At 44.3% G+C, this 26,128-nt stretch overlaps 1 non-coding gene across 1 annotated transcript; it reads right to left on the bottom strand.

Moving 5' to 3' along the window:
* Nucleotides 1–5,866: 5,866 nt before the first annotated feature.
* LOC136484424 (small nucleolar RNA R71) lies at nucleotides 5,867–5,975 on the bottom strand. Its single transcript, XR_010765945.1, has one exon. It is a non-coding gene; the product is annotated as a small nucleolar RNA R71 (small nucleolar RNA).
* Between the last annotated feature and the right edge of the window lie 20,153 nt (nucleotides 5,976–26,128).

Here is a 26,128-nt window from a genome sequence, read left to right as displayed (position 1 = left end):
AGCAACACTTTTTAGAAAAGGGTTGCTATAGGTCTCACCTCTTGCAATGTCGAACATAAAAAATGCAACGCACTATTTTTGTGGCAACATAGTCTCCCTATTGGCACTTGTTTGGACAAATGTTGCAAAACACACCCCTATTACAACACAATTTGTGGTGATGCAAATGGCATCAAGTGGTAATAGGGTCAAAATCTAGTAGTGGTATAACCCCCAATATCCACAGGGTTGTACATGGGTCAAGCCACCATGGGAGGCCTAGCCCACGAGGTCAAGCCATGTGGGGAAAGACACAGGTCGGCGTGCATCACAAGACTGTGTGAAGCTTCCTTGATGATGAAGGAGAATCTGATCAGATATGCTAGATATCGTATTCCTTGTAAACACATATCATGTAACCGATCAGTATAGATGCAACTAACCTATAACCCTACCCCTGAGCTATATAAGGTGGGTAGGGACCCCCTCGTTTCATATCTCATCTTAGAATACAATCCACGAAACACACAGGATGTAGGGTATTACGTCAAGCTGACGACCTGAACTTGCCTAATCGCTGTCTCTTGCATTATGTGTCACCATCTAGTTCCTATCACACGCACCTCCACTAATTCATCTACTACCATGGGCATACCCCTTGGTAGACTGCTGGCCGTATTTCTTTGACACCTAGTTCCACTTGTGCATGTAGAATTATTTGTTTGTAGGAAATTTTATAAAAAATGGGCCATAATGGTGACAAATATGGACTTGAGAGGCAAATTGACGTGGTAGGAGGGACAAGGGCCAACATGCAATGCCACCCGGCCCCCAACTGGCCCTGCCACATCATCGATCCATGGGAGTTGCTCTAGAAGCAATGCCAAGCGTTGATGTAAGTCAGTTTGCACCAATGGACGAGATGGAGTTGACGCAGATCCACCGGCCCACCACCATAGGCTTGGAGGCCTCCAACCGACCTATTGTCCAAATCTTTGCATGTGCCACTCCTACAACCGCCTTTGGGAGCCAACCAGAGCCGTAGGATCAAGAGGCGGTGGATCCAAGGCTAGGCCGGCGCCCCCTTGCCACCACCTAGTGCCCTAGGGTGGCCACTGACCTCCTTGCTACCTACAAGTGCCCCCCTCACTCTACACTATAAATAGAGGGTGTGGAGCTCGGTGGAGAAGTGCCCCATTCATATTCCAAGCTCTCCAAGCTTCTTCAAGCTCTCTAGCTTAGTAGCTTAGCAGTAGAAGTAGTTTAGTACTAGAGTAGAGCAAGAGCGGAGCTTATCTCGGAGTCCGAAAGAGTCTTCTAGGTCTGGTATAGCTCCTTTGTAATTCTTTCATTTAGCATTTACTTTATTCAGTAATTTATATTTAGTACTTTATTCTAGTATTATTGCTTTTCTTTACTTAAGTACTTGTTCATTATTGTTCATCATTAGTGAGCTTAGGTGCTTATTGATTGGCATTAGTAGCATAGGTTATCTTATTATTAGTAGGCTTTCGTTAGTACTGGTTCCACCGTCTGGTTAGGGTGCTTTGATCTTATTTCATCAGAACTGTCATGCCCAATTTTCCAAAGGAAAGCAAGCTTGCCATATGTGTGCCTAGGAAGTCCACACAAACAATAATATAATAGAAAATATTAGAAACAATGTTATTAAATAACATATACATAGGTATATTAACAATTACATCAGAGTATCGTGGAACGGTGACTAATTTTTAGGCTCCATTGTTCACAGGGATGGCTTATTGGGGTAACATACGCCCAGCACTCCTATCAATCTTTTGGGAACTCCTTTGTGTCATCATCAATCTTCTGCGCAACCTTTACTATAGACTATGGTGTGGGGGAAATAGCAAGGGTGAGCATATGTCATACTAAGCAAATATAACATAGGGTTCATGAGGCTCAAAAGGTTGACAATGGTTTATTGTGATTACCTTTTAGTGAGTCATAATTTTAAGCAATTGAGTAGCATTAAATTTATCATAAGCCCATATAAACACATGATCAGGTGAACATGAGTAATGAATAGCATAAACAATTAACCATTAATGATCATCTATTCCATAAGAGTTCTAAGGCCGCTCATGACCGTGAGCATGGCTAATATACCAGTTTTACACTCTGCAGAGGTTGTACATTTTCACCGTGAGTTGTGTTGCCCATATGCCTAGGTTAATTACTCCCAAAACACTTCCAAGGTGAGCAGGCAGGGTACACTATGAAGCTTTTCCCTAGTCATTCTAATAAGGAGTGGCCACTAAGGATTCCATCTCCCAAGTGTTATGGAGTCGTCTCCAAGAATACCACTAATACTCGCAGCACAGTACACACCTTGGGGATGAGGCCCATACCCATCCTGGTATGCCCCTCTTGCCCTTTCGGTAAGCTGCTACAAACTAGAAAGAGCAAGGTACTAGACTAAGACCAAAGCCATGTGATCCTCATGGTTGTACTATAAGTCCCGGATGATCACTTATAGGTAAGTCCTTAAGGAGAGGAATCCAGAGCACCACAAAAACTATGCTCTAGCCCCCTTGTTCCATGTTGCTAAAAGGCATATTTTAATGTTTATTGCATATTCCATTAGTCAAGTTATAAGATCATTGTCTTTAATTGAGCACTAGCATCACACTACCTAATGCATAGTCCCATAGGAGACAAGGTACAAGTACAAAGCTAGGAAATCCTTAGTGGTAATTAAGGTAGACACATGCAGTATGATTTAAGTAATTAAAGGTGAATAGGTAACAAGGATGATCCCATGCTATACTTGCCTTGAACACTTGCTCAACCTCACACCATCAGCTTTCAGTCATCACCTTATGATCTTCAGCGCCCACAAACGGTTCTCGTCTACTCGTAGCAAGCACCACACGTAGGCAATAATACAAGCAACAAATAAAAGCAACTAAGAATAGCAGAGCAAGAGCTTTAAAATAGCATGCTAAGAGAGAACTCGTTGCTACGATCGAGAGAACATAAGAAATGCCGATAATGGAACTATCTTTAAAAAGAAATGATCATCAAGAGTTTTATATTATAAAAGAAACAACTACGAGCTTGATTTATTTTAATTAAGAAAAACTATGTGAATAGTATTAATTCAGATGAATCAAAACATATTTAGTTTCAAAAGTCGAGTTATAGCTAATCATGTCTTAGTTATAAATGTCATCATATAATTTAATCAGATTAAACTTTAACATTTACAGAACAAAGGTGCATGTGAGAGCATATAAACAAGTTTTATATGACCTTGTTTATCCTGAGCAAATTATAATTTAGAAACACGTCTGTGTTAGCAATTAATCATGTTAACTTTTATATATAAAACACATAAGTATAAAACCTATATTGATTTTAATTATAAAACTAGATTATTAATCAATTTAATATTTAACTATATATAGAAAAACATGTGACATGAAAACATTAACACTAATGCGTAGAGCACATTGCAAGAATCTAACGCAACTTGAACAAACCGAATCAGAATTAAAACGAAGAAACGGTGAAGATATTACAAACCAATGGTAGTTTCGTAATTACCTCATCTTCATTGGTCCATCTACATCATGTGAACGTGGTGGCCATGGTGGCCATGTCGACTGCTGCCCATCATGGCTGGCGCATGTAGGACCGGGCTCGACCGAGATGAGGTAGGGCCGGCTACTGGATGTAGCGCTGGCTGAGGAGAAGGGTCGCGGGATGTCTGAAAGTCAATGGATGATACAGCTCCATGGAGGTTTGCCGAAAAAGTGACTGGAAAAGAGAGAAGGGGACACGGTCAACCGCTCATGGATTGATGAAAAGAAACATACTACAGCGTAGAGAGAGCTACCTTGTGGCGATGGTTTTCGCCGAAGACGTCATTGAGGTTGGCTAGCGGCGACATGAGAAAGAGGAGAAAAATCTAATTTACTACGCGAGGCATTTCCCAAACTAGGGGCTTCCTTAATGTAATGTTGGTGTACTTTGCCTAAGGAGTTGGTACACACACACACATATATACATCAATTAGCAATATGGTACTAATTGATGTTGCACATTCGTCTTTACTAATAGGCCTAATTAATTATTAAAGCTCATTAGTAAATAAATGTATGGGCCTTTGAGATTTATTAGGATAATTGCAAATGGACTTTGAGGGACTATGGAAAATTAGGAATGGATTTTCCAATTTCGAAATTAATTAATATCATGAAATAAAAATAATTCTAGAAAGTCTAGAATTGCCATTTATATCACGAAAAATGCTCAAAGGTTAGAAAAATCCCTAGAAAAATCCTGGAGACAGATTGAAGGACGAAGAACTCAAATAAAATATTTCAACCTCATGAAAAGGTAATTTGGAGCATCTGAAAATTAGATTATGCTTGTAAAAAATGGGAAGAAGTTCCAGCAGAAGCAGGAAAAAATTCCTTAGAAGTGTTGAGAGATAGGTTGATGGATGATAAACCCAAAGGGGTGATTGGAGCAGAAGTAAAGGACCTTGGGAATCTCCAAATAAAAATATTAGGATCAAGAGAATAGGGATTTGATTAAGGAAAATTATAGAAACGGGGCGAAGAAAGATAAAGACTTACTAAACATGTTTTTGAAAATTTTACTTACTCACCACACCAAGTCAAGCAACAAGCAAACCTCACATCATCTAAACGCGCGTCAAAATTAGTAAACTTTAAAATTCACATTTTTCCTATAACTAAATTTGCGCTAGCTCAAACTAAACTTGGTAAATTTTATCCAAATATTAAAATATTTTATTTAGTGTTTTCTATGCACAACCCAAAATTAGAAATTTTAGGGTGTGACAATAGCTCGGATCGAAGTAGTAAGTTTATAGATTAAGCGTGGTGCTTAGGCTATAGATTACCTGCGGATAAAGCTAGGCCTTCGTATAGATTGTGGTAGGTGGCAAGTGGTGATAGCCTTGTCCATCCTCTGTATTCCACCATGTTAGATCTAGTTATTAAATCGTAGGGATCATGGCAGAGCTTGTCTATTAAACTCTCCTAGTTGGTAGGCAGGCTATGCACCGAAGTACTAGCACATTTCTCCTAGTCATTAGTTTACCCTTAGTTACTAAAAAATAAATCGTTCGCTCTCCCACCTAGCTATCTCTAGAGTAGCTTGTTATTTAGTAGTTAGTTTAGGTAGTTCACACTCAACCACTATTATCGTTTACCTACCTAGGATAAACTTAGGCTTTCCCTTAGTAATCCTACCCTAAATATAAATTCTAGCCTTCCACCTTCTTGTGGAAGAAATATAAATTCGACACTCGGAACTCACCGAGCGAAGTGCTACGCCATAGTTCTACGCACTTGCGAAATTCCTCCACTAGTCGTTAAGAAGTATCAACAAGCATTTCTGCCGCTGTTACCCAGGAAGGCAACTAGCGTCGAATTTATATTTGTTCTAGTCTTGCTACCTAGGCTTTTAGTTATCTTAAGTAGTTTATCCTTTTTCCCTCCTATCCTATCACTACCATACACGATCATGGGCGATAAGTCCATTTGTGATTTTTCTGCACCCTCGGCTGCTAATGTAGCCATCGGACCCAATGTTATCAATGGGGACGCTAACTTTGAGCTTAAGCCATCGTTAATTATGATGGTTCAAGCTAGTCTGTTTTCTAGGAAAGGCCATGAGGACACAAATGCTCACCTCCAACACTTTTTGGAGATTTGTAGCACATTCACCATAAAGGGAGTGAACCAAGAGGCTATACGTCTTCGCCTTTTCCCTTTCTGTTTGTTAGGAAAGGCTAAGCAATGGTTTTACTCTAACCGCAATGCTATAGACACATGGGACAAGTGTTTCAATGCTTTCCTAGTTAAGTTTTTCCCTATGGGGAAGACTAATGCTCTTTGCAATAAGATCTCTAGTTTTCAACAACTAGCAGATGAATCGATTCCTGAAGCTTGGGAAGGAATGCAAGAGTATGTCTCTGCATGCCCACACCATGGCATGGAACACTGGCTTTTGATCTAGAACTTCTACCATGGATTAGTGTCATTAGATATGAGCCATTTAGATGTTGTCGCTGGTGGAGCATTGTTTTCGCTAAGTGTTGAAAATGCAAAGACACTGATCGAAAAGATGGTTTCCAACCAAGGATGGAGCGACGATCAACTCCAACCTCAAGGATGGAATCAGCACTCCAATAATCAGGGAGGTAACAATTATTACTCTTCTCAACATATGAATAATCAAGATAATAATAGTTATGCTTTCCTTAAAGATCTTGTTTATAGTCAGAGTAGAATGGCTAATAGCATAAATAAAAAGTTGCATGCTCATGACAAGATGTTGGAAAATATAAATGCTAAATTGGATGAGTTTTCTTCTGCTTTAAAGAATCAACATAGTTTCAATAAGATGATAGAAACCTAATTAGCCCAAATTGCTGCTGCTATCCCATCCTATTAAAAAGATAGAATTCCTAGCAAACCTGAAGGAACCATGGAGACAGCCAACCTAGTTACGGCAAGGCATGACTTTTCTAAAAATGGTTGGGGATTTCCTATGAAGAAAGGTGATCCTGGGAACCTGTCATTACCTGCTCCATAGGACCCTACACTTTTCATAATGCCATTTGTGATCTAGGGTCTAGTGTTAACATCATGTCTAAGGAAACTTCTGATAGATTGTTTTACACTCCCATAGCTTCAACCTCAGTTTACTTACAATTAGACGATCAATCCACTCGTTATCTCGAGGGAGTAGCCACTAATTTATTAGTTAAAGTTAGGAGTGCTTATGTTCCTATAGATTTTATGATAGACATGGGCAACGCCAAGGATACACCCTTAATCCTTGGTCGTCCTTTCCTTAATACTGCAAATGCTTGCATATATGTGGCTTCTGGGCAAATCCAATTCCACTTTGCTAGAAAGAAATAAATATTTGCGTTTTCCTCTAGACAACCCCTCTTTGATGACAAACAGGAAAAAAGAAGCATCCAAAGAGAATCAAGATGAAGAAACCAAAGCCGGTTGAAGAACCGGAGAATCCTGTCAAGAAGAAGAATAGAAAGAGATGTTATAAAAAGAAAGATCTGTCCTCAAACTCATCATCCCCTGATCCTGACAAGGCCTCTGAGGTGGAACAAGAGGAAATGCCCCCGCTCAAAGAAGAATAACCTGGTTTCCATCAAAAAGGTAAGTTTTCTATCCCTCGCATTATTTACCGCATTTCATTAGTTGCATCCCATATTTAAATTTCCAATAAATTTGCTTTGCATTGCATGATTAGTTAGTTGCATTGAGCTACTCTATGTTAATAAATAAAGTCATGTAGTAGCTATGCATGTTAGGATAGGGCTTGCATTTAAAAATCATATAAAATAAATAATAAATAATAATAATAATAATAATATTCATTAGTAGTCATACTAAATGAGTTATCTAGTAGTAATAGATTTGGTCATTTAGTTATTTATGCATTCTAGTAGTAGTAGTATTTAGTCAATAAAGAAAGAATCAAAGAAGCTGCCAGAAGACATTCCAACCTATGCAAAAGGCAAGCTTGGGGGAGACATCTTTCCCTGCAAAAATCTTAAACCCTCTCTTTACATTCATGTTTGTTTTATATGTCAATATCCATGATCATAGAATGTAGAGAGGAGTGCCTTGAATTTATCTTAAAAGAAATTCTGCTCTAGTAAAATGATGATAAATTTATTTGGAGATGATGAATAGTTGCTCTATGATACTTTGCAAAAGCTTGTCATACAACCTGACACTTCTTAAGTTTTGAGCATGATAACTTAGAGTTCATCTTAAGTTGAATGCTTTCGTGGGTTGCAAATGCTAGAACCAAGTATAGTTCTTGTGAGATATGTTGTAGCCAAGATTAGAGTAAATCTTTGAACCTATCTGACGAATGGCAAAAAAAACAACCTGGAGTTTTGTTTTGCAAAATGCTAAAACTTTCTTGCTAGAAGTTACTCATTGCTGATAAATTCCTACCAGAGCCAAATATATATCCATTCATACATGATAAAGCCACCACAAAAGCTGCTTGTTTGTTTTGAGTGTTTTCAAGCCTTGTTGATCTGAGTAGAGAAACTTGTCATGCTTTTTTATCAAGATCATGTACACCCACATACCTTTGCTATTCCTACACTAGGAATACACAACCACACATATTCTTTTCATTCATTATTGCTCTATGAGAATCAAAGTTACCTCTCTAGCTATCTTTCATCAAAAAGAGAGGCATGGGCTACAAAAATAAAAGAGCAAAAAGCTCTAGTGTTCAAAAAAAGAGAGTAAGAAAAAGAAAAGTAGCCATGCCCTCTCAAAAAGAAGCTAGACAAGGAAAACTTCTCAAAGGAGTACCACTTCCACCAAATATACCACACACAAGCACATCTTGATCAATTAGTATGATTTGTTGCTCCTTGTGATCCAAGTGTTTGACTTAGCAATATATTCAATTCAAGTAGGCTAAGCTTTTATTTCCTACCTTGAGCTCCACATAAGCTTTAGGATAGATATTAAGGCTAAGACTCATGCCCTTGGTAAGGTTTCAAACACCATTGAGTGACTTGAGTGTACCATCTGAGGAACTTAGGCAAGATTTCTTTTCAAAATCTATTGAAATCCTCCAGGGAGTTTGAGGTAAACCAAAGTAGGCAAAAAGTATCCGTCTAGCTACACATTCTTGCAATTGCTTGTGACAAGGTGAAAGCTATAAGTCCCACTTTGCTAAGACCGACGATCGATCTCTAAGAACTAACATGTTCAATTTAAAAGATAGTATTTGTTTGTATATGAGTTTTTGTTGGGCGTTACATAGTAGCAACTCCTGATCCAACACCTATTCCAAGCTAAACCCGCATCTTTGCTCAGGGATGAGCAAAGGGGAGCTTGGGGGAGCTTGTTGATGGTCACTAACACCCGTTTTGACCATCAACATTTGACCCAAAAGCATGATAAAGTGAGGTAAATCATCATCACATGGGTTGAATTTTGTTTATAATTCACCTAGTTCCACTTGTGCTTGTAGAATTATTTGTATGCAGGAAATTTTAGCAAAAATGGGCCAAAATGGTGATGAATATGGACTTGGGAGGCAAGTGGACATGGTAGGGGGGCCAAGGGCCCACATGCAATGTCACCCAGCCCCACAAGGGCGGCGCCCGGCCTCCCAAGTGGCCCTGCCATGTCAACGATCCATGGGAGCTGCTCTAGAAGCAGTGCCAAGCGTTGATCTAAGTCGGTTTGCACCGATGGATGAGATGGTGTTGACGCAGATCCACCAGCCCAGGGTCATAGTCTTGGAGGCCTCCGACCAACCTCCAAACTGACCTCCTATCTGTCAATAGAATATCATCGACAGTCCTCCTAGGGGTATCCCATGAAGGTAGATTGATCGGCAGAGGTGCACATAATCAAGAACAAGAAGGCAATAGAGACACAAGAGTTAGATAGGTTTGAGCCATCTACATGACGTAATACCCTACTCCTATGGTCTGTTGGTTTGTATTAGGCTATCGTATGATATTGCATGTGTTTTGAGGGGGTCCCCTACCTGCCTTATATAGCCATGGTGTAGGGTTAAAAGTCGGTTAGATCTAGTAGATAACCAGTAAGTAATAACAGATTATAGGAATCATGAGATCGAACATATCCTAACAGATCTCATAGCATCTTCAGGATATCGCCCTTGATGTCTTGCGGTACATGCCGAGCAGTACCATGCACCATAGGTCTTCATCATGTGGGCTGGACCGCCCCTGGTAGCGTAGCCCATGTAGTCTGCTGTGGGTATCCGAGGTCGTACCCCCCACAGCTAGTCCCTGAGTGCCTTTTATCCGCTGTGCAATGCTGTCTTGGGCTCGTCCGAGTAGGTGTAAACAAAGCTGAGTAGTCAGACTCATGGTCCAACCACCCTAATGAGTCGCCGAGCAGTTGTGGACCATAACCAACTAGCTTAACTGTCCGGCCGAGCATAGGCTTACCCAAGTAAGGCTTGCTAGAAGGATGTAAGGAGCTCAAGTTTAAAATAAAAAAATTTCTCATTGTGGACCATGTGTGCTCACTTAGAGTCCGACCACGAGAAAGGGAGTTAATTTTCTTCAACTTCAGGAGTCATGGAGTCTTCTAATGAATAATTTAAAGAAAATACACTCACTGCGAGGTGAAGTGTGCCCACTTAGTCCCCGAGCCTGATAGTAGGTGACGTGGTCACGTGGTGCTAGGGTCCAAAAAGTAGAAGAAAGATAGAAGACCAGCCCAGTAGGCAACCAGTCCACGGGCTGAGCCCTAAAATGAAAAACACACATTTACCGCAAGGTGAAGTGTGCCCACTTAGTCCCCGAGGCTGACAGTAGGTGACATGATCACATGGTGCCAGGGTCAGAAACAATAGTAACTAGGAAAATGTCCCTAGTATGGTGAAAAACTGAATCATAATGATCACATAGTCCTTGAGTCACAAGTGGAAATCTTGGATAAATCAAGAAGTGCCGATTACTCAAATCATGGAGAAAAAACCAGAGTAATGACTATATAGTAGAAATTACTAAGCCTTGATAGTATTATGGAGGGGTCGGCAAATATTTGGTGTGCAGTACTGAGCTGAATCGAAAAATGGGCAATATGGGTCGTAGTTGTGTGGAAGCCCAAATAATGGCCCAGCACGCCGCTTTGGGGGATTCGGAAAGGCACAAATCAGCATGGTGCGGTTTCCCAAAAACCCTTAAATGCAAAAAGTCAAGAGGGTGCCTTTTATAACTGCGTCACCGCACTCCGCGCTCCCACCGTTGCCACTCTGCCACTTTGTCTTCCTCCTTGCCCTCACGCTCCCCCATTCGCATTCACATGCACTCTAGATCTTAGGGATGGTGCCGAAGAGGGGAGGTGGTAATGCGAAGAAGGTGGCCACCAGGGCGAGCCATGACAAGGAATGGGTACCATCACTCATGGGGGAGATAGAACTGAACGAGATGGTGGAGGTAGGCATTCTTCCTGACCGTGTCACCGTCGGATGGCATCCAGCCGACGGTGAGCCCTATCTGATGCCACACACCAACGAACTTGTCGTATTCGAAGATTACTTCTGGCATGGATTAAGGCTTCCGGTACATCCTTTCTTGTGGGATCTATTGGAGTATTGGGGAGTGAGCTTATGTAATCTTCATCTGAACACTATTTTGCACATTTCTATGTTTATCCACTTCTATGAGGTTTATCTTGGCATTCTTCCCCATTTCAATCTCTTCCGACACCTTGTCTGGCTTAAGAAGAAAGGAGGGGGTGGTTCCAAAGTTATCGACAGTGTGTATCTACAGCTCCACGATGAGATGGTGGGGGCATACATTCTTGTGCCATTGAATACATCGTTGAAGGGGTGGAATACTAGATGGTTCTATATGAAGCAAAGTGATCCTGTTGTCCGATGCAATGTCGACCAGATTTTGAAGAATCAAAGGAGTTGGTCGAAGAAACCGACCAGTGCTGATATGGAATAGGTGAAGGAGCTCCTTGAGTTAATGTGGGGCATGAAGATGAGCAGAGTGGTGGTGGCGATGAACTTCATATTATGCCGTGTCCTGCCCTACAAGGAGAGGGCTCATCCAGGCTTTGACTTCAAAGGAGATACTGATGGCACCTCTCCTTGCAGGGCTCATCCACATTTGGAGCAAATAGTTTAGAGGACAGAGAGACTGATGAAGGAGGTTGTGCTACATCGGGCCACTAAACTATTTGCTCCAAATGTGGCATACACCATGCTGGGGCAGCCGAAACCCTTCAACTGCAAAAACTCTCCTCCTCAGGTAAAAATCTTGACTGTTGTTCCTGGTGCTTTTATCCTGTGCCGGCGCTGAGTAGTGGACTAATTCACTTGTGGAAAGATCCAATGGCAGGAACGGGCGACGTACTTCTTAGGTGCGCCAAGGAGCGATTGGCCAAAAGTAGTGGATGCCAAGCCGACCACTCAGCTAGAGGAAGGTGCCGTCAGCACCTCGTTCGAATCCGAAGGCGAAGGTGCTGGTCGAAAGGAGAGCCCCCCCTGGTATCGGAGAAAGTTCGAGGGAAAAGGGTGGTGAAAGATGAGCCGGCTTGAAAGAAGAGAAGAACGACGGATGTAGCTCCCCGCAAGCCGGTCGGCATCTCACTTGGTGGTGATTGGACCGCTCAGATGTAGAGTGCGGCGACATCCGAGTGGTCACACGATGATGAGGCTCCAGTAGTTCCCCCTCCGAGCACTAAAGCATCATCACACAACATGCGTAGAGTTGCAATCGAAGGGAGGGAAAGGAGTCCCTAAGCAGCAGGAGGAGAAGACACCGATGGTGGGGGCCGCAAGACCTCCAGCCTAGGACACACGGGTTGACCCCAGAGTAGTGCATGGGTGCTTGGGGAGGCAGCGCCGGTTCAGAACCATTTACCGGGAAGCCAACGTGTAAGTATCTTTGCCTTGGGATCGGTAGCTATCTGATTTTTATAGTTGCGGTGATCGATGAGCTAATCTGATGTAGAACGGGGATGCACGGAGGATCTAAATCCTTTAGGCTAGACTATCGAGCAGCCAGGGGCTGGTCCTAGTGCGGAGACATTGCGGACAGATTCTATCCTAGAGTCTCCAGGCGCTCATCGGTTTGTGGAGGATTCAACCACCGCTGCTGATGGAGTTGGAGGTGGAGAGCGGTTGGCGACAATGGCAGGCGATTCGACGGAGATGCTAGGAGCAACGATGAGAGCCACTAAGTCTTCAGAGGTGGGAGTGGGAGCTGCCGATGTCATGTTAGAATCTGGGCATAGAGGCTGGCTGCATTGGAGGAGCAAACGGCGCACCCTGAGATGCTACAGGGCGTGGTCGGTCGCTCTGTGTGGCCACTGAGCCCCCAGGGAGTGCCATCGGCTGTGGAGGAAGAGGACGAGGTCGATGAGATTGAGCGTGAGGGATCACGAACTCAAACTGTCCGCATCTTTCGCAAGCGAGGGGAGGAAATTGTGGTCGTAGAAGAGGAGGACACCACTAGGGAGGTGAAGATGCTGCGGTCCACCCTTTGCATAGTTATGAAGCCAATTTAGGTTAGTGTTGTGTCAGCGGTGTCCATCTTTGGCATTGGAGACTATGGTCTTTTATAATCTTGTTGCTTTGCAAGACATAGCGCGGACTGCCAAGCAACGATAGTAGTTGATCAAAAGGATGGAGACCCTCGCCAAGGAGAATGAGAAACTAAGGGAGGCGATGAAACTGATGGAGAAGAACATCCAGAGGGCCTAGCGCGAAAGGGATCTTGCTGAATCAGACACCAAGGACCTAGAGTACCAAAAGAGCATCTTATCCGAGCAGTTGAAGATCATCTCTGAGCAGCTGGAGCGCACCTCTGAGCAGCTAAAAAGCATCTCCGAATAGAAGAAAGGTACTGCGGATCAGTGAATTTGTTCTGTATTGCTGAACAATCTTGTTGTTGCTATCGACCATTACATTTGTAGAGCAAGATGCGGAGCTCAGCCGGTTGCGTCAAGTCACTGGTCAACTCCAATAGGACAAGGAAAAGGCGTCTGGGCAAGCAAAGAAACTGGCCGAGGACCTAGAAGGTGAGTAGTTCATGGTTGGAGTTGTTCCTAAAATGATTTCTTCGTTTGACGGATCCCTTTTTTGTCTGCAGAATACCGTCGAAGAACCAAGGCGCAGTTCGACGTGCTGGAGCTAGAGGCAAAAATCTAGAGGGGAAAACTTAACGCCGTGGTGGCCAAAGTCAGGCCGTCCCGTCTAGACGCCATAATTGACAGGTGCAGGCGGCGTGGGAGAACTTCAAAGGCTTCAACCAAGATGTCACTATCTCTGTCATGATGCATGCCCTAGCGGTGGTCCGATCTCACTACCCTGTAATCAATCTTCGAGCGATAGGGGTCGAATTCACCAGAGGGATGGGTGCGACAAAGCAGGAGCAACTAAAAGATGAGGTGGAGGACGCGGCGAAGAGGCTGGTCGGCGATGTCGATCTATTCGGCGAGGTAGATGGTGAGGGCCAAGCTCAATAACCTGAGTGGAGTGGAACATGTATGGGACAACTGGAAAGGGGAGTTAAATGCACGAGGGCCTAGGCAAACATTTGTGTATTTGTATAAATGATGTATGTAGACGAGATGTGCGTGTTCAGGCGGCTTGCTAGCGCTTGCGGTGAAAAAGAGACGTGTTGTTAACCCTAATGCATTTATACGTGGTATAAGTAGCATTCGAGCAGTTAGTTCATAACTGGGCTCTTTGCCTTGGCTAGCCCGTATTCCATAATGTCGAGCGCTGGAGCCCGTGCACGTGTAGGAGGAACGAACATGACTGAGGAACCACAGCCGACCACCCATAACGCAGAGCACTAGAGCCCATAGCACGTGTAGGGAGAGATCGGAGATAGGGTTTTCTCCAAAGAACACAGAGCGGAACGTGTGCTTCTTGATGGTTGGGGGAATATCTTAGAGATATTTTAGTATGGAGAAATAGGCAAAGCATTTATGGAGATCACGTATAATTGCTGGAGTTTATAGAGGTGTAGCTGGGAGCTGGTGATCATAAATAGAGATTAAACTAGAGTGGAGAAATAATGGAGACAATTTATGGTGACGAAAACTTTATTCATTATGGAGTTAAGAGTACATATCTAGAGCATTTCAAGGATAGAAACGTATAAGTTGCTCGATGTGCCATGAGTTGGGGATATCAATTCCCTCCATGTCACATAGCCGGTAAGACCCTGGTCGGGTAACCTCTTTGACCATGTAAGGCCCTTCCCAGGGGAGGAGAGCTTGTGCATCCCTTTGGTTTTCTACTTTCTACAGAGAACGAGGTCACCGACCGCAAATGAATAACCTTTGATAATGCAATTGTAGTATCTTCATAGGCCTTCTAGGTATTTGGCTATGCGGATGTAAGTGATTAGGCATTCTTCTTTGGCTCTGGCAACGTCCTCTATCCGAACAGCTGTGGCTTGCTCTTCATTATAATGCTCTACTCTGGGTGCTCGAAAGGCAATGTCCACAGGAAGTATGGCCTCTGAGCCATAGACCAAAAAATATGGAGATACATCGGTGTTGCGACTAGCTTGAGTGCACAGTCCCTAGACCATAGCTGGGAGCTCTTTGAGCCATCTACTCAGATGCTTTTCCTCTTTCTGGTATAGTCTCTATTTTGAGGGCATCGAGGATCATGCCGTTCGCCCATTCGACCTGGCCATTGGCTCTAGGATGGACAACAGAGACGTATTTGACGAAGATGCATCGATCTTCGCAGAAGTCCCAAAAATGGTGACCAGTGAATGTAGTTCTGAGGTCAGTGATAATGTTGTTTAGGAGACTGAATCTATGGATGATATCTTCGAAGAGCTCGACTACCTTCTTGGCAGTAGCCGAAACAAGCGGCTTGTATTCGATCCACATGGAGAACTTGTCGGTGGCGACATATATGTATCGAAAACTACCTGGCATAGGCTTGAAAGGCCTGATCATGTCGAGTCCCTAGCATACAAAAGGCCAAGAAGCTAGGATGGTCTGCAATTCGTGCGCCAGCACGTGTACTTGCTTGGTGAAAAACTGACATCCTTCACAACATCGAATGAGGTCTTCTGCGTCAGAGATGGCCGTGGGCCAGTAAAAGCCAGCTCAGAAAGCTTTGCTGACTAGGTTTCTAAAGGCCACATGATTGCCATAGGAGCCAGAGTGAATCTCAAGAAGTAGTTTCACTCCCTCTTCTTGGGTGATGCATTTCTACAGTATCCCTTCCTTAGCGCTTTTGCTCATCAACTTCCCATCTACCAGGATGTAATGCTTGCTGCGATGGATGAGGCATTCAGTTTCGGTCTTATCGGCCGGTACGACGGCGCTGGTTAGGTACTTGATGAACTGTTCCCTCCAATCTATGGCCGGCGAAGGTACTGTAAGTACTAGCTGCTCGACGGGGGGCATTTCTTGAACTTCCTTCTCTTCCTTAATAGATGACGTAAAGAGGTCTTGAACAAAAACCCCAGGCGGGATCATGGTGCAAGAAAAGCCTATCTTAGATAGGTGGTCAGCGAGCTAATTTTGGTCTCATACCACGTGGTGGTACTTGATACCATAAAACTTTCCTTCGAGTTTCCTGATCTCGACGTAGTATGTGTCCATCTTCTCACTAGAACAGTACCAATCTTTGTTGACTTGATTGATGACCAGCGTGAAGTCTCCGTATACCATGAGGTGTGTGATGCCAAGCTCGATGGCTATACGATGTCCGTGGAGACATGCTTCATATTCTGCGGCATTGTTAGAAGTTGGAAAATGAATTCAAAGCTTGTCCTTAGTCGGAGTAATAAACAAAATGCCGGTGCCAGCACCATCGATGTTGAGGGCACCATCGAAATACATTATCTAGTGCTTGGGGCAAGCAGCGGGGATGAGCTCTTGGATCTCGGTCCACTCAGTGACAAAGTCAGCCAGTGCCTACGACTTAATGGTCGGCCTGCTTCTAAATTCTATGGAATAAGTGCCAAGCTCAACTGCCCACTTGATGATGCGTCCATTGGCCTCTTTGTTATAGAGGATGTCCCCTAGAGGGAACTCGGTGACCACGACAATCTTGTAGTACTCGAAGTAATGGTAGAACTTGTGCGATGTGACCAGAATGGCGTATAGCAGCTTCTGAACCTAAGGGTAACGAGTTTTGGACTCATTAAGAACCTCACTGATGAAGTAGACCGCACGTTACACCTTATAGGCATGTCTGACCTCCTCGTGCTCCATGATGATAGTTGTGCTAACAACACGAAAGGTAGCGGCAATGTAGATCAATAGGGTTTCATCTAGTTGAGGCGCCATCATGATCGAACACTTCATTAAAAACAACTAGAGCTGCTCGAAGGTCGTATCAGCGTCCTCTAACCAGGAAAAGTGCTCGGAGGCCTTGAGTAGTTTGAAGAATGGTAGTGTCCCTTTTCACCGAGGCGTGATATAAAGCGGCTGAGAGCAACCATGCACCCTGTGAGCTTCTGTATATCCTTTACGCAGGTCGGCCATTTCATATTGGTAATGGCAAAGACCTTATTGGGGTTTGGTTTGATGCCGCGGGCACTGATGATGTAGCCTAGGAGTATGCTGGATGGAACTCTAAAGATGCACTTTGAAGGGTTCAACTTTCATCGGTATCTTTTCAGGTTGGTGAATGTTTCTTCGAGGCCATCGATGAGACTGTCGGTGGTTTTGGATTTGATGACCACATCGTCGATGTAAGCTTCGACATTGCGGCCTATCTGTTGGTCAAGGCACATCTAGATGGCCCTTTGGTAGGTCACCCTAGCGTTTTTGAGTCCGAAAGACATGGTGGTATAGCAATACGCACTGAAAGGTGTGATGAATGACGTCTTGATCTGGTCATCCTCTTTGAGTGATATCTAGTGATAGCTGGAGTAACAGTCAAGGAAGGAGAGGAGTTTGCAGCCTGCGATGGAGTCTACAACCTCGTCTATCCAGGGCGGACCGAAGGGGTCTTTAGGGCAGTGTTTGTTGAGATCAATGTAATCAACGCACATTCTCCATTCTTTATTCATTTTTTGAACAAGAACTGGATTTGCCAACCACTCAGGATGATACACTTCTTTAATAAATCTGGCTGCTAGGAGCCATTTTATTTCTACCCTAATAGCCCCCTTCTTGCTTGGCGTGAATCGTCGGAGCTTCTGCTTGATCGGTTTGGCGGTCGGCGAGACATTCAAGGAGTGCTCGATATTCTCCCATGGTACCCCCAGCATGTCTGCAAGTTTCCAAGCAAACACATCGGCGTTGGTAGGTAGGAAGGAGACAAGCACGCTTTCCTATTTGGGGTCGAGATGAGCCCCAATCTTGATGATCTTGGTGGGGTCATTGAGGCCGAGGCCGACCTCCTTTGTTTCCTTAGACTTAGCGGAGGCACGAGGAGGCTCCAGCGTTGGGATCTCCAAGTCATCGATGGGCACTGTCTTGGCGTCGTTGACCGTGCTAGCCATCTGGATGGAGAGGTCGGTGGCTTCAGGGAGGGAGAGGCTCTCTATTTCACAGGCGTGGGCAATGGAGAGGTTCACCCACAGGGCTAGAACTCTTATAGGCAAAGGCATCTTCAACACTAGATAGGTGTAGTGTGATATGGCCATGAACTTGGCTAGAGCTGGCCAACCAAGTATGGCGTGGTAGGCGGTGTTGATGTCGGCGACATAGAAGTTGATGTGCTCGATGTGAAAGTTGCTAGCCATGCCGAATTGTACCGGGAGGGTGATCTCTCCAAGCAGTTGTGATGCTCTGCCAGGTACCACCACCCAGAAGGAGGAGTCAGAGGGAGTAAGGTCTTCTACTCCAAGGCCTAGCTCCTTTAGGGCTCTAGCGAAGAGGAGGTTCAGGGCACTTCCACCGTCGACGAGTACTTTCCTGAATAGTACTTTCTTGATGGTTGCATTGAGAACGAGGGGGAAATGCCCTGCGTAAGGGATGTCCACCCACTGGTCAGCCCTGCTAAAAGGTGATGCAGACTTCAGACTAGGGGCGGTAGCTAGGGTTGGCGATAGCATCTTCTGTGTTGACGACGAGCACCCGACGGGCGGTGAGTTTTCGATCTCTTCTGCTCTCGACGGTGGTGAGGCCCCTGAAGATAGTGGCGACCACTTTGTCGTGATCCTAGAAGGCATTATTGTTGTCCCTTAGTGGTCGGTGACCTCTGGCTCTATCGTCGTACTTCTTTTTGGCCTAGAACTCCTTAGCGAAGCCAAGGCAGTCCTTCATGTTGTGCTTGCTGTTCTTGTGGAGGGGGCATGGGCCTTCGTGGATTTTCTTGTACTGCTCGTCGTAGTTATGCTTGGCGTGAGGTTTGTCAATGGTGGCGACGATGTTATCTAGTTGGCAGCGGTGATACTAGCCAGCTTTAGACCCTTCCGGCCGATCACGGCCACTATCATGATGGTGGCCGTGGTCGTCATAGCAGTGGTCACTGTGGTGTCGTTTGTCGGGGTGATCATCGCTATGGCGAGTTGGGCGGTGAGTGCTCGCAACCTCATTGAAGTGAACTTCAGCCTCTTCAATGTCAGTGTATTGATCGGCGGTCGTGATCATCTCACCAATCCCATTTTTGGTGGCTTACGATTGAATTTGGAGTGAAGGTCACGGTGATGGAGTCCTCTGACGAAGGTGGTGATGACTTCTACTTCTGTGATGTTGGGAATAGAATTCCTCATCTCGGGAAATCGTCTAATGTAACTACGGAGGAGTTTGGATGGTTTCTGATAGATGCGATTCGGATCGTGCTTGGTGCCCGGCCGAGTACACATAGCCATGTAATTGTTGGTGAAGACGTTCTTCAACTATTCCCAAGATTCGATGGAATCTGGGGCAAGGCTCATGAGCTAGTTCATTGCAGTTGGCGTGAGCATGATGGGAAGATAGTTTGCCATGACACTAGTATCTCCCCTGGCGGCACACATAGCGGTGGCATAAGCTTGTAGCCACTATGTGGGGTTCCTCAGCCCCTCGTAGGGCTTGACCCTAGTGATTTTGAAACCACAGGGCCATTGGAGTGTTTGGAGTGCTCTCGTGAAAGCTCGGGGCCCTTTGGGATCGTCACCATCGGGATCAGCAGCATTGCTGACGTTAAGTGGCTAGAGGGCTGCATCCAGATTACCAAATTCTTGCTTGTATTCTTGACGCCGGCGTACTTCCTCTTCATGCCGAGACAAACAGCGCCCGTCGATATTGCGTCGTGCATCCCGAAGATTGTTGATGTGTGCTCGTACATCTTGATCGACTTCTTGGTCGAGTTGGCGAGGGTAGTTGTCACGATTCCCCCTAGCTCCCCCTGGAGGGGTTGTCCATCATATCGATGTTGGTCGGCAAAAAGGCTTCTACCGGGGCTATGATTGGATCTTGGCACGATGGATTGGCAATTTGAGCTTGTCGAGTAGAAAGGTCCCTGATCCTGGTAGATCTCGTTGACCTGGCAGTGCGTAGCTTTGAGCATTGTGACGACCTTGGCGACCTCTGGCATTTGTTCGAGCTGAGTGAGCTCGTTAGTGGCCACGGCCAAGTTGGCGCTTCTGGTCTTATAGACGTCGTGGCCATCAACATGGGCGAATTCATCATCGAGGTTGCGGCGGAGTGGGCGTGGCCTCCCTTGTGAGTCGAGTTGTTCTTCGTTGCGAGCAACCTCAGCTAACACAATGGCGGCCTCATTCGCTCGGCACTGCGCATGGTTGGCGTTTATGTTGACATGAGTGGCGCGGTCTTCATTGGTTTCTCCATCCCGCAGAGGGCTGTCGATGCTAACATTAAAAATCCCACCTCCACGGAAGGGTGGAAAACAAGGTTGGACGGCGGCGGTTTCGCCGACAGTGTCCGTAGAGCCCTAGGACTCAGAGTCTGGATTTTCCTCCAGGATAGTGTGGAGGGATTCTGCAGGACATAGGCCAATTTGTAGCATATTTACAGTCAGTGAGAGCTGGTCGGTGATCGGGTTGATGAGATAGTAGATGTCCTCAATCTGGTTGGGGAATTTGCCCCTCAGGGCATCCTGATGGATGGTGGTCGTATCCCCTAGAGTCTCCCATTCGGCTTCCGATAGATCAAAACTAGAGGGTGGTCGGTGCTGAACCAGAGTAGTCAGAGCCAATTCCGTGATGGAGAGGTAGTCGGTGAGCTTCTGGCCGACCTGATCAATGGATGCGATCAGATCGTCGTTGCCGATCTGCTTCCTCAGGTAGTGGGGGAGCAGGTGGCAAGTTGTTGGTGAAGATGACCTCAGAGGTAGTTCCGAGATTGGATCTGTTGTTGCAGGTGTTGGTGAGGTCGGCGCAGAATTGATCTGCACTGACATGATGATCTCTCCGCCTCCATCAGCATTGATGACCCAGGAGATCGATCTGACCATAAAGATCTGGCCGGGCTTTGGAGAGGACAAAGAGCCCGCAAAAAGTACCATCTTGTTTGTTATAGAAATAGCACACACCCCTACCTGGCACGCCAACTGTCGATAGAATATCATTGGTAGTCCTCCGAGGGGTATCCCACGAAGGTAGATTGATCGATAGAGGTGCGCATAATCAAGAAAAAGAAGGCAACAGAGATACAAGAGTTAGACAGGTTCAGGCCGTCTGCACGATGTAATACCCTACTCCTATGGTCTATTGGTTTGTATTTGGCTATCGTATGATATTGCATGTGTTTCGAGGGGGTCCCCTACCCGCCTTATATAGCCAGGGGGCAGGGTTACAAGTCGGTTAGATCTAGGAGATAACCGGTAAGTAATAACAGATTACAAGAATCATGGGATCAAACATATCCTAACAGATCTCGTAGCATCTTTAGGATATTGCCATTGATGTCTTACGGTACACGCCGAGTAGTACCGTGCACCATAGGTCTTCGTCTTGTTGGTTGGACCACCCCTGGCAGCGTAGCCCATGTAGTTTGTCCTGGGTATCCGAGGTCGTACCCCCCACATTATCCAAATCTTCACATGTGCCACTCCTACAACTGCCTTTGGGAGCCAACCATAGCCGAAGGATCAAGAGGTGATGGATCCAAGGGCCAGCTGGTGCCCGTTTCCCTAGGTGGCCATTGACCTCCTGGCTACCTACAAGTCCCCCCTCACTCTACACTATAAATAGAGGGTGTGGAGCTCAGTGGAGAAGTGCCCCATTCATATTCCCAGCTCTTCAAGCTTCTTAAAGCTCTCTAGCTTAGTAGCTTAGTAGTAGAAGTAGTCTAGTAATGGAGTAGAGCAAGAGCGGAGCTTCTCTCAGAGTCCGAAAGAGTCTTCTGGGTCTGGTATAGCTCTTTTGTAATTCTTTCATTTATCATTTACTGTATTTAGTACTTTATATTTAGTACTTTATTCTAGTATTATTGCTTTGCTTTACTTAAGTACTTGTTCATTATTGTTCATCATTAGTGAGCTTAGGTGCTTATTGTTTGGCATCAATAGCAAAGGTTATCTTATTATTAGTAGTTTTTCGTTAGTACTGGTTCCACCGTCTGGTTAGGGTGCTTTGATCTCATTTCATCGGAGCACGGATCGAAGTAGTAAGTTTATAGACTAAGCATGGTGCTTAGGCTATAGATTACCTGTGGATACGGGTGGGCCTCCGTATAGATTGTGGTAGGTGGCAAGTGGTGACAGCCTTGTCCATCCTCTATATTCCACCATGTTTGGTCTAGATATTAAACCGTAGGGCTCATGGAAGATCTTGTCTACTTAACTCTCCTAGTTGGTAGGCGGGCTGTGCCTCGAAGTACTAGCACATTTCTCCTAGTCATTAGTTTATCCTTAGTTACTGAAAAGATAAATCGCTCACTCTCCCACCTAGCTATCTCTACAGTAGCTAGCTATTTAATAGTTAGTTTAGGTAGTTCACACTCAACCACTGTTATCGTTTACCTACCTAGGATACACTTAGTCTTTCCCTTAGCAATCCTAACCTAAGTATAAATTCTAGCCTTCCTCCTTCCTATGGGAAAATTATAAATATGACACTCAGTACTCACCGAGCGAAGTGCTACATGATAGTTCTATGTGCTTGCAGAATTCCTCCACTAGTCGTTAAGAAGTATCAATAGCAGTCACCACTTGCCACCAACCACAATCTATCTGCGGATCTAGCCGTAAACACATGCAAACTATAGCCTAAGCACCATGCTGAATCTATAGACTCACTACTCCAATCTAGGCCTCGATGTTATAAGATTAGAACACTCTAACCAAGCGGTGAATCTTGTAAAAAACAGTAATATAAACAACACTTAAGTAATGCAAAAGAACAGAGTTACCACACAGAAGATGTCGGACTTCACTTGAAGAAGAGCTTCATCCACCAAGGCACAAGTGGAGACGATGTCGACAACCCCGGCTCCTCTCCAAACTTCTGCTCACTCTCTCCCTATCTTCTACTTCTAAGTGGAGTAGCTATAGAGCTTCGCCTTGCGACTATTCTAGTATATATGAATGAGATGGTATGGGATGCATTTACAAATGAGGGAGAGGGGTCCTATTTATAGTGGGGAGGTGGAGTAGGGGCTACTCCAGTGCCATGTCAGTGATCCACGTGATCATCCTTCTCCACCCTTGGATGCAACCGACCTTAAACCGCCATAAACCAATGTGTGGATGTGCTCCAAACTGTGCTTTCTTGCATGTGTCAGAAGGAGAGGTTGTTTGCGTGACTCGGGCCATCGCCCGACACCCATGGGCCATCGCCCGACATCCCTAGGGGTGGACAGGGCTTCCCTTGGGCTCCTAGGTGAGCGTGGAGGCCCCTGACCAAGTTTGGTGTCCATTGGACAGGGATCCCACTTCGCTCAACGACCAATAGGGTCACCCGACGCCGACAGTGCCCAAATCCAGCTCGACCCATTCTTGTGATCTTCCGGAAGGCATAACTTTATCATCCAGACTCTGAATTAGGTGAATCAAAACTTGATTTAGTGTATCTCGATGAGCTCTTTGACATGGTGCGGTCAAAATGGGCATTTGATAAAGTCTTTTTACCATGTATATAGCCATCTTTTTTCTACACTCACATAGTCATCACAACTTGTGGAAATGGTTAGAAATAAGCCCTATGACTATGGTTTATGTCATTTATATGACCAAATTAGGCATGGTTGATGGTATAAAATAGTGTGTTAAGGACCATCAACAAGCTCCCCCATACCAAACCTTTGCTCGTCCCAAGTAAAGAATTCGAACAAGAAAGAGGACCGAGCTAAGATTAAGGTGGATTTGGATACATAACTTTCTTAGGATATGATGCTAGCATAAAAAATATTCCAAGTCACATACTATTGTTATAGTTAATGCACATAGATAAATCTGCAAGCGCATGGATACCGCTATAGCTTTCACCTAGAAGTATTCTAAGTATCGTATCCATAGGGAAACATGTGAGAGTAACTATGTCTAACTTAACCTAGAGTAGCAACAAGACTTAAGATAATAGGAGTATAGAGGAGATCACAAAGGTCTTCTATTGTTCAACTAGGGATATTACTAAGGGAAACACAAGCAGAGTATGTTTCTTGTAGTAACTAAATTCTGCTAGGCCTACAAATGGGAGGTGGACTACAAAGGATTCAACGAGGCTATAAGAGTCACCCTCGCGAGCTACCACCGATCCAGAATATAGGGTACATCCACAAGTAACATAGTCTAAGCACCATGCTTACACCTTCAATTACTACTTTAACCTAGAGTGTCCTATAGATTAAAGCACTCAAAGAGTTATGAACCTAATGAATAATATAAACAAGATGCTTACTTGAATTAGAAGTCGATTACCAGAGAACCCTCAAAAGCAAGCTCAAGTATAACTTGATTCCTCTAGGGTACAAGCCGTATAGAGAGCACCGATAGGCCGACACTTCCTCCAAACTCTTCCCTCACACTCTATCTCACTATTATTTACAAGACTAGATCCTATGGAGGACTAATCTTCTTTTGATAGCTGGCTCTGATCCTGACGAGGAGAATATGAATTAGGGTTTTAGGATGGCTCTAGGTAGGGTGGTAGGGGTGGGTATTTATAGGTCAGAGCATCCAATGTGAGTCGTTGGATCAAACCGACTTAAAGGACGTCATAGATGCAACCCAGGAGGCGGTGGAGAACCGACATTACGACACGGAGGCTGACAGGTCGGCCTAGGGGCCAGGCAGCCTATAGGTGGGTCTGGTTGGCCCCACATGGCAACCCCTCAGGGTCTGCTTTGGTGGAGAGCCTCCTGGAGTCTTCTAGAATCTTCCAATGCTATTTACGCAGCGGAATTCTATAATTTCACTTGACGAATAGGTCCCCCTTGACGTTTTTTTGGATAAACCCTGCTGAAAACACAGATTCATCAAAACTCATGTAATTTATTAGTTTAAACCCCTATACCTATGTTTGGTGATGGAATTAAGTATAAATACATGTTATGTTGATGGTTTATAATTGATGTTAGTGACCGTCAACAAGTTCCCCCAAGCTTAACCTTTGCTAGTCTCTGAGCAAAGCTAAACTCAGCAATGGATCAGGAGTTGCTACAGTGTTTTCACGCCTCAAAAATACACATGCATTCAATCAAAAATTCTCCTCTAGATTAGAATAAACAGATCTGACTTTCAAACTTACCCATATTACCTTCAACCATGGGGCTTTTTAACCATCACTTGGGTCTTGAGCAATTGAAAGACAGGACGATCAAGTCAAGCACTATGTCTTAAGTTCTTTGTTCCACCATTGTTCTAGAGTTTTTATAAGTTCTCAAAATAAAACTCAGAGATTCCATTGTATGACACTCTCAAGTCTCTTAATATATGTGGTATTTGTGGATCCTCACCAAAGGCAGTAAAGATGTTATGCCTTTTTTCTCTTCCTACAACTAAAGCTTATGTGGAGTTCATAGGTAGGAAGAAAGCTAGAGCATACTTGCAATGCATATATTGTAAAGTCAAACAATGGATCCAAAGAGAGTTGAGTCATACAATCAAATCAAGATGTGCATGTGTGTGGATATATGGTGGATATATATTGTGGCTAACCTAATTCTACTATGCTCCTTGAAAACTTATCTCTCTTTTGAAACTTGGAAATAATTTTGCAAGAGAACAGGGGCTATGTTATTCATCTTTTTTCTTTTCAGGTGGGCATCTAAGTACCCATTGTTTTAGATATCTTGGACACTTGTCCATTTTTTCTCAACTCTCTTTTTTCTCTTTTTTTATGAATAACTTTTGCATAGCCCATGTCTCTTTCCTGCAATAAAACTTTGAGAGAGATATCAACAAGAATTTTGGAGCATTTATTTTTAGTGGATGGAAAACCTATAAAACATGTTTTTGTATTCACTCCCAGTGTAGGAGTAAAACATTTTTGGGTGGATCTAGATGGAAGGCATGTTTTTGCGCCTACCCCCAGTGTAGGAGTAGTGCATATTTGGGTGGTGTGTACGTGATCTTGATTTTAAGAGCATGACAAATCTCTCATAAGGGTCAACAAAGCTTGACAAAACTCAATGCAAAAGCAAGCAGTATATATGTGGAAGTTTTCCTAGCCTAAATAACATGTATGTCTCTGGTATGAATCCAAGCTTTGTCATACTGGAACTCATCATATAGCTTTTTTGTGTTTTTCAGAAAGTAAATCTCT

This window comes from Miscanthus floridulus, chromosome 9 (genome assembly GCF_019320115.1).
Source record: "Miscanthus floridulus cultivar M001 chromosome 9, ASM1932011v1, whole genome shotgun sequence".
Lineage (NCBI taxonomy): Eukaryota > Viridiplantae > Streptophyta > Magnoliopsida > Poales > Poaceae > Miscanthus > Miscanthus floridulus.
This window is presented reverse-complemented; position numbering and strand designations above follow the sequence as displayed.